Raw genomic sequence first — 14,608 nt, forward strand, 5'->3', positions numbered from 1 at the left:
TTCTCTTCTATTTTTCTTTTTGCAGATTTTAAAGATAAAATTTTGAATATTTGTAGGTTTTTATTTATTTATTTTTGCTTTCAGTTCTCTGATTTTGAGTAAAATTAGTTCTTCTAAATATTTTCATTGGTAAGCAAGTAGAATAATAGTTAAATTTTTGTTTTAGTTAATCTCTACAAGTTGAATTTGAGAAATTATGTGTCAATCTGGTTTTAGAGTAGACTTTTGTTCTTTGGGAAATGTGGAAAAGAGGTTTGTATAACTGTTCTAGATTTTTGAAGGATAAAGAGTTGTTTCTTTTGTAATTTGAAAAATGGATGATAAAGAGTTGTTTCTTTTGTAATTTGAAAAATGGATCCTTGCAAGTGCAATCAAGAATGGGGATGGAAGGTATTTAGAATACATGAGTGATTGCCATGGAAGGCCACATGGAAAGGATGATGAATCAAACATGGATAAGTCAATAATAATCATCCGCCTTTACCTAAGAAATTTGATATTGGAGACCATGGGCAAAGATGATTTTGATAGACAATTTTTTTTGCCATGGAAGGCCACATGGAAAGGATGATGAATCAAACATGGATAAGTCAATAATAATCATCCGCCTTTACCTAAGAAATTTGATATTGGAGACCATGGGCAAAGATGATTTTGATAGACAATTTTTTTTAAAAAAAAGACCAACAGAAGAAAAGTAAGTTAAAATTAAACCTTCATTTAAGATTGAGATTAAAATTGAAATAAAATTATTTGAATAACAAATAATCTTGAATCTTGATTCATGGATTTAATTGTAAGTAACACAGAGTAGACTAATGGATTTGTAGATTCAAGTTCACGATGCAACTTACGTTCTACTAAAATTGTTAAAAAGCTTGTGCTAAAAGCATATGAAAATCATCACCCATATCCATTATATTTGGTGAAAAGCTGTAGCAGTATAAGTAATTGAAAGTGTGAAGTTTATATTTGGTGTAAATTCATATAATTGATAAATGAAGTGGATATATATGTTAATTTCCTCACTCCTTTGCATTAGAGGGATGATAAATGTAGATGGGCTAACAATGGAGAAAAACACATAAAAGTAAAAAAGTTGTAATGGGGACAAGTAAAATCATGTCGAGGCGACAATGAATCTCAGAGTCAAATACAAAAGGTTGGAGAATGGTGGGTAGGAAATTCCAGGGTTTTCAAGGAAATAGGCAAGAGATTTTAAATATTAAAGTTTGAAGAATAGAAGGTTTTTGAGATGACAACGGTTTTCAGAGCTGATTTCAGAAGAATGGGGATGGGTGGGAAAGAAACATCCGGAATTTAACGGAAGAAAGGATTATAGTCCCTTTTAGACGAGATTTTCAACATCAAAATTTGAAGATCAGAGGGTTTAGGGGTCCCAAAAATTGAAAAATATACAACCGTATATATAGAGATTACAAGACACTAGTCGTTTAATTGAAAACTAAAAAGCTAAAAAGTTTAAAATATTAAATAAAGCTTAAAAAGCTAACTATGTCTTTAATAAAGAAGCAATAGAAGCTAAAAAGTTTAAAATATTAAATAAAGCTTAAAAAGCTAACTATGTCTTTAATAAAGAAGCAATAGTTTCACTTAACGCACTAAAAAAGCTAAATAAGTGGACTAAAAAGCTAAATAGCTAAATAAGTTGACAACTAAGATGACCACTAAGAATAGAAGATGACCATTATAGAATAGATATTAATATTATTTTAACACCCTCTCTAGCTAAATAAGTGGACTAAAAAGCTAAATAGCTAAATAAGTTGACAACTAAGATTACCACTAAGAATAGAAGATGACCATTATAGAATAGATATTAATATTATTTTAACACCCTCCCTAATGGTCATCGTACTCAATACCCTACAAAAGACACTGCAGGTGTTTTGATCACAAATGCAAAAAACATTGCTGCTACGGAGACCCTCCCAAGGATCTGACACACGAATTATTGAAGTTTGAAACTATGATTTTGAGGAAAAATCATCAAACTGTTTTGGAGAAGAGAACTGAGCACTGTGTTGCTCATTGACCGCAATAAAGCACAATTTTTGAAGGAAAAATTGTGAAAACCTAAAAAACTGGATTTTACAAATCATCATTTTTTTCTGAAAAAACAGGAAAAAACAGCAAAAACCCAAAAGATAGGAATACCCATCATATATTCAGATACCCAAAATCTCACGTGAACTTCATGAATTATAGATGATCATTTTTAAGGGAAAATTATAAACCTTATGAACAACTTTTTAAGAAAAAAAGAATAAAACCCATAAATAATTTTTAAAGAAAAAAATATAAAAAAACCCAAACCCAAAAGCACGATACAGTCGGGTGCTAAAATGGCGGTTAAACAAACGCAGAGGCCCGAAAAAAACCCGACACTGGTCGGAAAAATCCTTCCTGCGGGAAAAGCACCGTCACAGGTTGAGAAACATCCCCCAAAAAAATTTGTGAATACCGCCGCTACAAAATCACGCGGGAAAAGCGCCGTCACAGTTTGAGAAACATCCCCAAAAAAAACGTCGCTGAAAAAACTCTGTCACGACATACATGATATCAGATGTGACCGCCCAAATCAGAAATGGCTGCCCAGAAAATCCCTCCCACGAAAAAAACGCGTCCAAATGAAAACCGTCTGGCAGAGTAGATGGAAGACGCAAATCCGCGAAATATGGGCTGGAAAAAAAACGCGGAAAAAGAAAGAACACGCCTAGAAAGGACGCCAAAAATCGCGACGTAGAATTTGGAAGAAACCCACCACGAAAATTGTGATTACATACGCAAAACCCTCGTGCACAGAAAATACCAGTCACGCCGCTAAAAAAAAATCGCGACGTAGCACATAGACGCCCTGCGAAATACACAAACGCGTGGAGAAAAAAAAATCGCACGTAGCAATAAAAACGACACAGTAAAAATCACGACCCACGGAAAGTTGAAAATCAGTCACGAAACCCTTTGCAATTTTTCACAAAAAAATCCCTTCGAAAATTAACGCGAAAATCTGCTAAATCCTCGATCAGACAAGGATGCTAACCAAGAAAAAAAACGCGATTTAGGTCGAGCACTGACCCGCGAACTGCAAAATTGCCTAATAAGCAATCAGATTTTTTTCATAAAAAAATCTCTTCTATAAAAAAATTTCTGGAAATAATATCCAGGTAAAGAGGCTAGGAATTTTTTTATTAAGAAAATTGCAAAAAAAATTGCGAAACTTTTAAAAAATCTGCTCTCATACCATAAAAAATTATTGCTTTAAATAATCGGATAATCTATTCAACGATATACAACTGTATATATAGAGATTGCAAGACGACGTTCTAAATTAAGAACTAGTCATTTGAGTGAAAACTAAAAAGCTAAGAAGTTTAAAATATTAAATTAAGCTTAAAAAGCTAACTATGCGTCTTTAATAAAGAAGCAATTGTTTCACTTAACACACTAAAAAAGTTAAATAAATCGATTAAAAATCTAAATAGATAAATAAGTCAACAACTAAGATGACCACTAAGAATAGAAGATGACCATTATAGAACAGATATTAATATTATTTTAACATAAACTATCTGTTGGGGAACATAAACAAATATTTGTAGAAATCATTCGGTGGCAAGGGTCCTTGTTCCTTCCCAAATAACATTCCGATCTCTCCTCTTTGGTGTTTTGGGAAACAGGTCAACCCTCCTTTGCCAAAGAAGGTATGGACACTTGAGCATTGGAGGATATTTAAGACTAAGAAGGAAATTTTGAATCTCCATAGAGAGAACTGGAAAATGCCTTATTATTTTCTCCCAAGTCCAGAGAATGGAAATTATCAACCTTCTTCCATCTTTTCTACATTTTCAAACAATATTCCTTTGGTCTAGTTGAAGAATTCTAGTGGAGCTTTTGATTCAAGGTTTGAAAGAACTGGAGTAAGATGCCACATGCCTCAGTGAGTCAAGATTGGCTCTTATGAAAGGCAAAATGAAAAAGGAATAAGATGGGAGTTATAAACCTTTAGGAGTCCCAATAAATCAGTCAAAAGATGAAAAACTTATAATGCTTTCTATTCAGGACAAAGGGAAAGCTATAGTGAGGCAGGAAGGAGAGGCGTCAAGCTCATGCTTTGAAGAGGTTGAGTGCTTTTCACCAGATATTCAGGCTAACAATGTAGAAAAAGGAATTGTTGAGGAATCAAGTTTGGAGGACGATGGAGATGTTTTCAGAGTGAATGCTACCTTCTTTGAGCCATTCCTCTCTCAATAGATTGTAGAATTTCGACAAAAAGACATAATATGTAAGTTTTGGCAACTCTCAACTGAGAAAAAAATATTATTTAAATAGGTTTCAAAATATTGGGTTGGTGTTGCTGAGGTTTTTTTGATAGACAATAGTAATGGCTATTTCATTTCATTGATTGAATCAAAAGAAAGCAAAGATATTGCTTTTAAGACAAAATCTTGGTTTTATAAGAGTTCGAGATTGTATATGCAAGAGTGGCAACCCAATTTTGATCCAAAGTTTGTCAAATTGAATTTTGTTTCCTTTTTGGATCCATCTTAAAAGTCTCCCATTAGAATATAGAGAAATGAATATAATAGAAATTTTGGGTAATACAGTGGGCATTTTATTAAAGGTAGATTCAACCTTCTTTGAAAACCCTAATCTTCCGGTTAGATTGTGTTTGCTTATGAATACAACAAAGGAATTCCCTTCCTCTATTAATATCACCTCAAAAAATGGTAGTTGGGATCAAAAGGTATTCTATGAAGAAACTTCCCTGGTCTATGAGAATTGTCTCCTTTCAGACCATGCAACAATCTGCTGTCCAGATTTTGACAGTAATGCTATCTCAAATTCCTCCCTTTCAAGTTATGAGGAATTATGTTTTTCCTTTCTTGGCCCCTCTATAGATGAAAGGCCTTTACCATCTGATCTTTTTCCGGAGATCTCCTCAATTGACCTTCTTGAAGAATTCCAAAAAACTTCTTATGGAAGTTTAGGATTAAGTGGAAGTAAGAGTTCTCAGAAGGAGATTGAAGGTATTCTTTAGGGGTGGATTGATTAGATCCAAGAAAATATTATTGAGGAAACTACAGATTAAATATTAAAGGAAGATAAGGAGAGTAGAAAGGAAGTGATTGGAGAGAATCATTTAATGATTTCTCCGTATGTTTGTTTTGATTCCACAATGAGTCATTTTGGGAATATTCTTCTAAAGCTAGGAAGAAGTTGGAATTTGGATTTTCCTTTAAGAACACTAAAGTCTTGTGAGATTGAGTTTTCTTTTTCCTTTTTATTAAATGATATAAAGGATTGGTGGAGAGAAGTAGTGAGGATATTGAATTTTTGCAAGGAGAAGTCAAGAGTTAATTAGAATATGGAGATCATACTCAATTACTTTTATCCTAGACCAATATTGTTGAACATTTTTGAAACTTTTATTGCAAACAATTATGTGGAAATTATGTCCCTAATCTAGAAATGAACTCTTAGAATCCGAGTTTGCATTTGTTAAACGAATGAAGAGTTTCCTTCAATATATCAAGCCAAATTGAAATTGAAAGGTTGGCATACATTAACTGCAGACACTTGAGTAAAACTATAGAGAATATTCCACTCCTAGGGATAAACTTGACTCAATTTAATGTAAAAACTTCAGCACCTCCTTTAAGAATCTCACAAAATCTTGAAAATATATATCAAATGGAGGCAGTAGAGTTCTTTACTCCTTCCAAATAAAAGAGGTAGACCTCTGGGTAGCTCTAAGAACCCAAGAGCTAAGACAAATGGGGAGAAGAAAAAATTACTTCCAGTAATAAATAGTTTGAAGTTGGAGAGAAGAAGATCGGTGAGGCTTATGAGGAAACGAAACTTGAAAGGTTCTTAGTCTATGCTAGCAAATAAATCATATGTGATGTCTTCAAGGCCCTTTAGGGATAACGAAGAATTGTCATTATCCTTGTCGGATTCCTTATTTCAACAAAATGAAGAAGACCTAGGAAATTCTAAAAACCAAATTCATTTTCAGGGTCTCTCTTTAGAGCAGAAATTTGTAGTAGTGGACTTAGTGAACTCTCCTTTGACAAAGGAATCAACAATGGTTAGTGATTTTCTAGGTATTTCATCACCTCAGATTGGGGAGTTGGGGGAATCTTGGTCTAAAAAACAAGAACTTATTAAAAAAATATTTAACTTGGAAGACTTGGATTTTAGAGGATTTGTGTGGAAAATACTTAGTGATAAGGTCTCACTTGGTCTTCTACAGAATTGCTCAGGTAAACTTAAACCAGATTGTGGTCAATCGCTAGAGAGCAGGAGGGGAAGAAAATAATCATTGGTTTTAAGAGCTTTGGATGGAGAAAATACGGATCAACTTAAAATAATAGCCCTTTGGAGCAATGGGAAGGGGAATTCCTCTATATAAGACTCATGAAGATAATATCGTGGAATGTTAGGGGCTTGCATGCCCCTAATAAGCAACGTCTGGTTAGGCGTTGCATCAAAGTTTCAAAACCAAAGGTGGTTCTGCTACAGGAAACAAAATTGAATAGAGAACATATATCAACCTTCACAAAAAAATTAGGGTATTGGGAAGCTGAAGTGGTGGAAGTTGTGGGTTCAATTGGAGGTTTGGCCCTTTTGTGGAACCCAGGGAGAATAACTTACTCCCATTTGTCTTCAAACAATCATTGGATAATAGGCTTGCTGTCTAGTTTTCAAGAAATAAAAAAATCAATTTTTAATGTATATGTTCCAGTGCAAAACAACATGAAATTGGCTCTATGGAGGGATTTGGAAAGGATTTTCCAAACTACTCCCCAAAACAATATGGCGATTGGAGGAGACTTTAATGTTTTTTTTTTCATCTCTTAGAGAAATATGGATGTATTTAGGAGACTCAGTCTTAAAATTGATTTCCGAGATTGGGTTGTTAGAAACAACTTTTTGGATATTGCTATGGAAAATGGATTCTACGCATGGACAAATAGAAGATTGGGTTTTAGCTATATAGCTGAGAAGTTGGAAAGGTTCTTCTTTAAAGAGAATCTTTCATTGATCCCTTTCACTTTTAAATCCTTCATTAAGCCAATATTTGGGTTAGATCACTATCCGATATAGTTAGAATTTTTCAGGAGATAAGAAACCTATTAACTGTCTATTTAAATTTGAAAAAGTGTGGATGAGGAATCAAGTTTTTTTCATATTGATTGAAAAATGGTGGAATGAAGCTAGGTTTCATGGATCTAAACTTTTCTGTTTCATTTCAAAATTTAAAAAGATCAAACACAATTTCCTTATTTGGAATAGATAATTTTTTTAAAACATATTTTAAGTCAAGAGTGGAAAAAGAGATGGAGCTTTTAAATATCGAGGTTTCAGACCATGGAATAGATCAAAGTATGTTCATAAAGGAGAAGGAGCTTCTTCAACTTCATGAAGAAATCTTAGCGAAAGAAGAAACTTTTTGGAGGCAAAAATCTAGGGATGTGTGGCTCTATGAGGGGATAGAAATTCAAAGTTCTTCCACAGTAGTACCAAACAAAGAAGAGCAATAAACAAAATCGTGAGGATTAAAGATGATCAAGGGAATATGGTAGAAGATCTGAAAGCTATCTCAGAAAAATCAGTGTCATTCTTTTCAGATATCCTTAATAATTGGGATGGGTTAGATTTAGTTTCTCAAAATGAGCTATTGAGAAATATTCCAAGTATTATATCGACTAATGATAATTTAATGCTCAACGATAAATTTTCTATACAAGAAGTTGAAACAACTCTCTTTCAACTTCATCTAGATAAATCCCCAGGACCATATGGATTTCCTGCTAGCTTTTAAAAAAAATGTTGGTCCATACTAGGGAATGGGTTAACTGAAGCCTTAAAAGCTGCAAGGAATTCAAGTAGATTTCTGAAAGAGATCAATAATACTTTTATTGCTTGAATTCCTAAGAGAGAGAAGTTGCTTAAATTGGAGGACTTTAGACCCATTTCCCTCTGTAATACTACTTACAAGATCTTTTCAAAAGTCTTAGCAAATAGATTGAAGCAAGTTCTTCCATCTATAATCTCAAAAGAACAAACAAGTTTTGTTCTGGGGAGATCCATATTGGATGGAGTGATCATAGCTCAAGAAGCTATTCATTCAATTCATATCAACAAGCGTTCAAGTATGCTCATCAAATTGTACATTAGTAAGGCTTTCAATAAAGTGGATTGGAGGTTTCTATGTAAATGCTTAGAGGCTTTTGTTTTTTCTAAACCGTGGATCAATTTAATTTTTAACAACATTTCAAAACCACATTTTTCAGTCATTATTAATGGATCTCCTCAAGGTTTCTTTGATTCATCAAGAGGGATAAGGCTGAGGGATCTGATATCTCATTTTTTTCATCATTATGGCAGAATCCTTGGGCAAAAATTTCCACAAATTTCAATAGGATGGCATAATTAGAGGTTTGAAGATCACTAATTCAGTTGAGGTAGTTACCCACCAACAATTTGCAGATGATATAATGTTATTTGGTCAAGCTGACAAATGAGAAGCAGTTATATTCAAGAAAATTCTTAGGAAATATGCCTCACCTTCAGGTCAATAGGTTAATCAAGAAAAATTAGAGGTCTTTTTCTTCAATGTGAAGAAGAGGATTGAGCTTCAAATTCTAGCGCAGTCGAGTTTTAAGGAAGGAAAACTACCTTGTCTTTACCTTGGTCTGCCTTTGGACAAGGGTCTTAGATCAACTAAATTTTTGGATCCGATGGGAGAAAGGATGGACGAAAAAATGGAGTCTTGGAAAACAAAATGGCTTTCGTGGGTTGGTAGAATTATAATGCTCAAGACAGTTCTCTCAACAATCCCAATTTACCTTATGTCGTGTCTATCCCTCTTAATTGGTGATAACACAAAGTTAGTTAAAACAATGAGATCTTTTTTCTGGCAAGAAATGGCTAAAAAGAGAAAAATGGCCTCGATAGCTTGGGAAAAGATTTGCGAACCCAAACCATTTGGGGATGTTTGTTTGAGGAACCAATTGTGGCAAAACAAAGCTTTAGGTGCAAAACTAGTCTAAAAAATATATAAGGACTCAAATTGGAAAAGGGTAAGAATTCTTAAAGGAAAATACTTGAAGGATTTAAGCCAAGAAGGAATTTTTAGAGTCCAATATCCTCCAAAAGGTTCTAGGGCATGGAATTTCATACTAAATTGCAGGAAACTCATAACAAATCAGATTTCATGGAATGTGAAGGATGGATGTAAAACTCTTTTTTGGTCAGACTCTTGGGGGGGTTACCAAGATATAGACAAAGAGATGGGGCAAAATAACCTTAAGGCTCTTTTAGAATCCAGATGGGGATTTGTTTTGTGAGATTACATTGAGAAGGCTGACGAGAATCACCCGTTGTGTTAGAAATGAAAAAGTTTTGAAGATTTACCAGCCGACAGAGCATAAATGAAAAGTCTTATGGACATTCTACAAAAGATATCTTTGGTATTAAAAGATGGATTTGATTTGATTATTTGGCTAGGGGAAAACTTAGGAAACTATAATGCAAAGGATGGCTATAATACAATTGTGGAAAAACAGAATTTTGTGGAAACTAAAATCCCCGTTTCTCTATGTTGGGACAAAAGATGTCTTCCGAAAGCGAGTTATTTTGCTTGGGTAGCTTTGCAGGGTATAATTTTAACAACAAAATGGTTTAAGAAGATTGGTTATTTGGGCCCTTCAAAATGTGTTTTATGTAAACAGGATGAAGAATCAACAAATCATATTCTTCTAAAATGTTCGTTTGCTTCTAAGTGTTGGCAATGGTTATGTTCCAAATTAGAATGGTTGACAACTTTGCCAAATGACATTTTGAGTTTATTCAAAAGTTGGCCTAATTTGTATTCAACAAGTCTATTTAATAAATTATGGATCTCCTCACCTTCAGTTTTAATTTAGGAGATATGAAAGGAAAGAAATAGAAGAGATTTTCAAGGGGAAAAATTCCCTCCGGATGCTTTTATGAATAAACTTGAAGTGGCCATAGAGGAAATAGTGAATAGTAGACTCTTAATCTACATTTCAAAAAAATCTCATTTCTTTTTATGGGACAATAAAATGAAAGGAAATTGGTTCAGGACTTAAAGTCCCTCCCTTTGTTGGGAGAGGTAGAGATGAATCGGTTAAACAAAGAGCATTGGCAGTTTGGATCCCGCCAAAGGATGGATGGCATAAATTTAATTTTGATGGGGCTTCTCGAGGTAATCGAGGAGCCTCTGGATTTGGATGTATAATTCATTCATTAGGAGGAGTGACAGAAGCAAAAAAAGCCAAAGCCTTAGTAGTGGATACTAATAATGTTGCATAAATACAAGCTGTTATCGAAGATAGCGCTATTTGTAGGGAACTTAGCCTTAAAACTGTAGAAATTGAAGGAGATTCATCAATAATAATCAATGCTTGAAGGATCTGTTAGAGTTATCCTTTATTAACTAATAATTATCTATTTAATTATTAGTCTATTATACTCTATGCTTAAGCTAAACTTAGGAATCTTATAATTCTTTAGGGTTTCGAGTATCCTTTTATAAGGATTCTCTCTTTGGATTTTAATAACAACTATAATTATGGAATTGCATTCTTGTTGCACAATCAATATGACTCCTCTTTTCTGGATCTCTGAATTCTGGCCTCCATAGCTTTTTTGTTTATCTCCTTCTATGATAGGTTTGCATGCAGGTGATCTTTGGGAGTTGTAGAGTTGATTTTTCCTCAACTCCAATATGGTATCAGAGCTCCAGATCTACATGCCCCTGTTCTCTTCATGAGAGATTTTGGCCCTTATTCTTTAGATCTGTGTATTCAGGGGTTTGTGTAGTTGCTTTTTTTCATTTCTAGGGATAGCTATTTTTTTGGTACATTTTGGTGCCAAAAGGACCTCACGGTTGGATTTAGGAGGCCATTTCCATGAATTTTGATATATAATTCGACCTATTTCGATGACAAGGGCATGATTTTTTGTTGGCACATTTTTCGAGGCACAAAAATCCGTATGGTTGTACCTACAAATGCTTCAGATTTTTAAATTTTTTTTTTACCCTCTTTATGCCCTACAAGAGGGGTTTTTTTTCTTTTGGCCGTAACTTGGTCATACAGAGACGCTTTTTCAAAAACCTTAAATCGTCGCAAAGCTCTTTCCGAGCTCTATCCAGATTTGGAGGTTTGAACTTTTGATTTTGTTTTTTTTGATGGAATTTTTTGATGTCAAATCCATAGGTTCCTTTTTGCACTCCGGGAGACATCACTTAAGCATCCAAACTCCATTTTTCGAAAACTTTATATTGTTGGAAAGCTTGTTTTGTGTAATTTCCAATCATATGAGTGTTCTTTCTAGATTCTTTTCCAAGTATATTTTATTTAGTTTTTTGCTTTTCAGCACTTTGGTGAATATCTTGGATGTTTCAGGTCCTGGGATCTCTTTCTTTGAGTAGGATGTCTCGTCTTTGGCTTTCTGTTTTCAGTCGTCTGTCTCTTCTTATCATTGTAGCATTTTATTTATGCAAACACACTGAGATAAAGTGCCACCATGCATTGTATACTTGGGATCTTGCAAATCTTGTGCCTTATTGTACATGCACTACTTATAAAGTGCAATGGGGGCAGGTTGATTTTTGCATTTGTTTTCCATCTACCTTTTTCATGTGAGTGTTCCTTCGACGACATTAGCCTCATGATGTGTGTTAAGTGAGTGTTCCTTCCACGACACTATGTACTTTCTCTGCACCTTCGATGTTCCTGGTTCTTCGTCATGTAACTCTTGTTGGTCGTTCTTTTCAGTGTACCTGTCCCTCTCCCATTTCAGCATTATGGGGAGGTTTGTCCTATTTTTCTAATGCTTCCTTGGTTCCATTGATCAGCTCTTCAGGATTTGGTGTTTCATACCATCTGTATCTTTGAGTTCAGTTGTTTGCCTTTGTTTGCCATATGATTCGAGTAGTATCATTTGAGGGCACTCATGCAGATTACAATCTTCTCTACTTGGTTATGTTCTATTTCAGTGGAGGTTCTTCATATCAGCAGTTACACTTCGACAGTGTTTGCAGCTATTTCATGCTTCATTGGTGTTCTTCATTCTCTTCTTTTTTGTTCCTATCTCCTGGAACACTCTTGTTTGGAGGCTTCTTAATCCTTCACTTGAGCTTTCATCTCTTCTTGGAGAGGATTTTTGTTCCCATAGGGTTTTCTCCTTTTTCTCCACCTTACAGAGATTTTATTGTTCTTGGGTACCTCATCAGGCCTAGTTGTTGGGACCCATTGTTGCTTTCCTGCATTTTTTACATGCTTTTTTGGTCCTCAGTTGATTTTTAGCTACTCCTTAAGTTCATCTTAAGGGGGGGTGTTAGAGTGCTAATAATTATCTATTTAATTATTAGTCTATTATACTATGCTTAAGCTAAACTTAGGAATCTTATAATTCTTTAGGGTTTCGAGTATCCTTATATAAGGATTCTCTCTTTGTATTTTCATAACAACTGTAATTATTGAATTGCATTCTTGTTGCACAATCAATATGACTCCTCTTTTATGGATCTTTGAATTCTGGCCTCCATAGCTTTTTTGCTTCTCTCCTTCTGTGACAGGTTTGCATGCAGGTGATCTTTGGGAGTTGTAGAGTTGATTTTTCCCTCAACTCCAATAGGATCGGTAACACTCCAAATTGGAGACTTAATTAATTTGTTAGCAGATGCATGAAATTACTTAAATTTTTTGAAGCTTATACCATTAATCATATCTTTGGAGAAGCAAATGGAATGGCAAACCTCTTAGCGAATAGGGGAGCTGATAGTTTTAATGAGAAATTTATTAGAGCTTCAAGACCATTGGAGACTAATGACCCTAAAAGAGAGTGATTTATTTATTATGTTGAATATACATAAATAAGCTAAGTAGGAAATAATGTTTATTGGCTTTTAGAGAATATGCCAGTAATATCATCTTGTTTAATCTTTTTATTAGTTTTTTCTCCAAGCTAGTTCAACATTTAATACTGATATTCTCAATGACAGGGTTTTGAAAGGATTTGGGCAATATAATAAGATTATATGATACTGAAGTGAGGTTTAGCCATAAAAAGGATCATATGTACAAGGCTAACGACAACTTTCAATAATTAGGTGAAATTGAAGCATACATTCTAATTGATTTCCAGTGAGATTGTGTGAGTAAGATTATTTTGTCAGTCTCATTTATTGCCTCAAAAGATGAATAGATTTGTGAAGGCATGCCTTTTCAAAAAGTATTTGCCGCCTTTTATTTTTCTTATTACTGACATGATATAGTTTTATCTAAGTTTCAGGGTGCTCTTGCTATAATCAATGCTAAATAAGCAAGCTACAAAGATTGCCTTTTCTAGATTCGCTGGCTTCAAAACTTGGAGGTTAATCGGGCTGGCCATATTTAGTGGAGATTTTGTAATGATAAAAGAAATACTCAAAAAATGCAGATTAAGAGGCATTTATTAGAAAAGATGGAGTTGAGTGTTGAAAGGACATGTACGAACTTGTTGCCATGACTCGAGGCTTGTCCTAAGGGCCTTTTTTAAAAAAATGAATGTATTATTTCTTCTTCATCAAGCTTCTTTTTTGTTTTAACTTCTCTTTTGCTCCAGTTGAAAACAAAGATAGAAATTGTTATCTCTATCAGTTTTGGTGGTTGTTGGTTTGGTTTACTGTTGAAGACATGGACAACCCCATTCGTCTTGTTTCGACCAGAAGGCAAATGACATTTTTTGGAGAAATTAAAGACAAAAGGTTTCAGGAGGTTTTGAATGCTTCTCATCATGTTATAATTTTAGCAGTGAAGGTGTTTTGGGTGATGTTTTTCTTAGGACCAACCATAAATACAAAGTTAATTTAGAGGTTCCGACTGCCTTCGTTACTACCCTTCTTCACTTTGGTTTGCCCAAAAAGAAAGCAGAGGATTTATGCAGAAAGGTATTTAAAGGCTGACTTGCTTGGTGGTTTGGGTTTTGTTTCGAAGAATATAGATAACAATCTGACAATCTCGTTGCCAATTGACTACAATGCCACCATTAGAAACGACAAACGACTTGCTAGGTTTCCTATCTTATATTTCGAGAATGCAAAGTTGTTTAAATAGAGGGGGTTTTAGAAAAGAAATATGCAAATTTCCTTTGGTCCTTGTTCATGCTAACAAAAATTGCAGATGATAATTGGATTAAGAATAATTTTGAGCTAGTTGGCTTAGCAGAAATGGCTCTCGTAGAGAGACTTGTGGATTGGGAAAATGAATTAAAGGCTATAAATTCAAAAATGGGTCCAGAAATAGGGATGATGATTGACTGCTTCCCCTTTCCTCCAGATACTGCATGGACTGGGAAAATAATTTCTGTTATATTGGAATGGATAGATTCCTCGCTCTTGCCTAGTCCTTCTTCTCCAACTCGTTGACTCCCCCAAATTGTAAGCTCCAAAGTCGGGTTTGATAGTAATGATTTTATAGTAGTTCTATTTCTCTAGGCTAGTAATACAATTATCTTGCTTTAGAACTGGGTTGAGCAAGATTTTGTATTTATGATGTTGGTAGTTTCG

The sequence above is a fragment of the Cryptomeria japonica genome, chromosome 5 (genome assembly GCF_030272615.1).
Source record: "Cryptomeria japonica chromosome 5, Sugi_1.0, whole genome shotgun sequence".
Taxonomy (NCBI): Eukaryota; Viridiplantae; Streptophyta; class Pinopsida; order Cupressales; family Cupressaceae; genus Cryptomeria; species Cryptomeria japonica.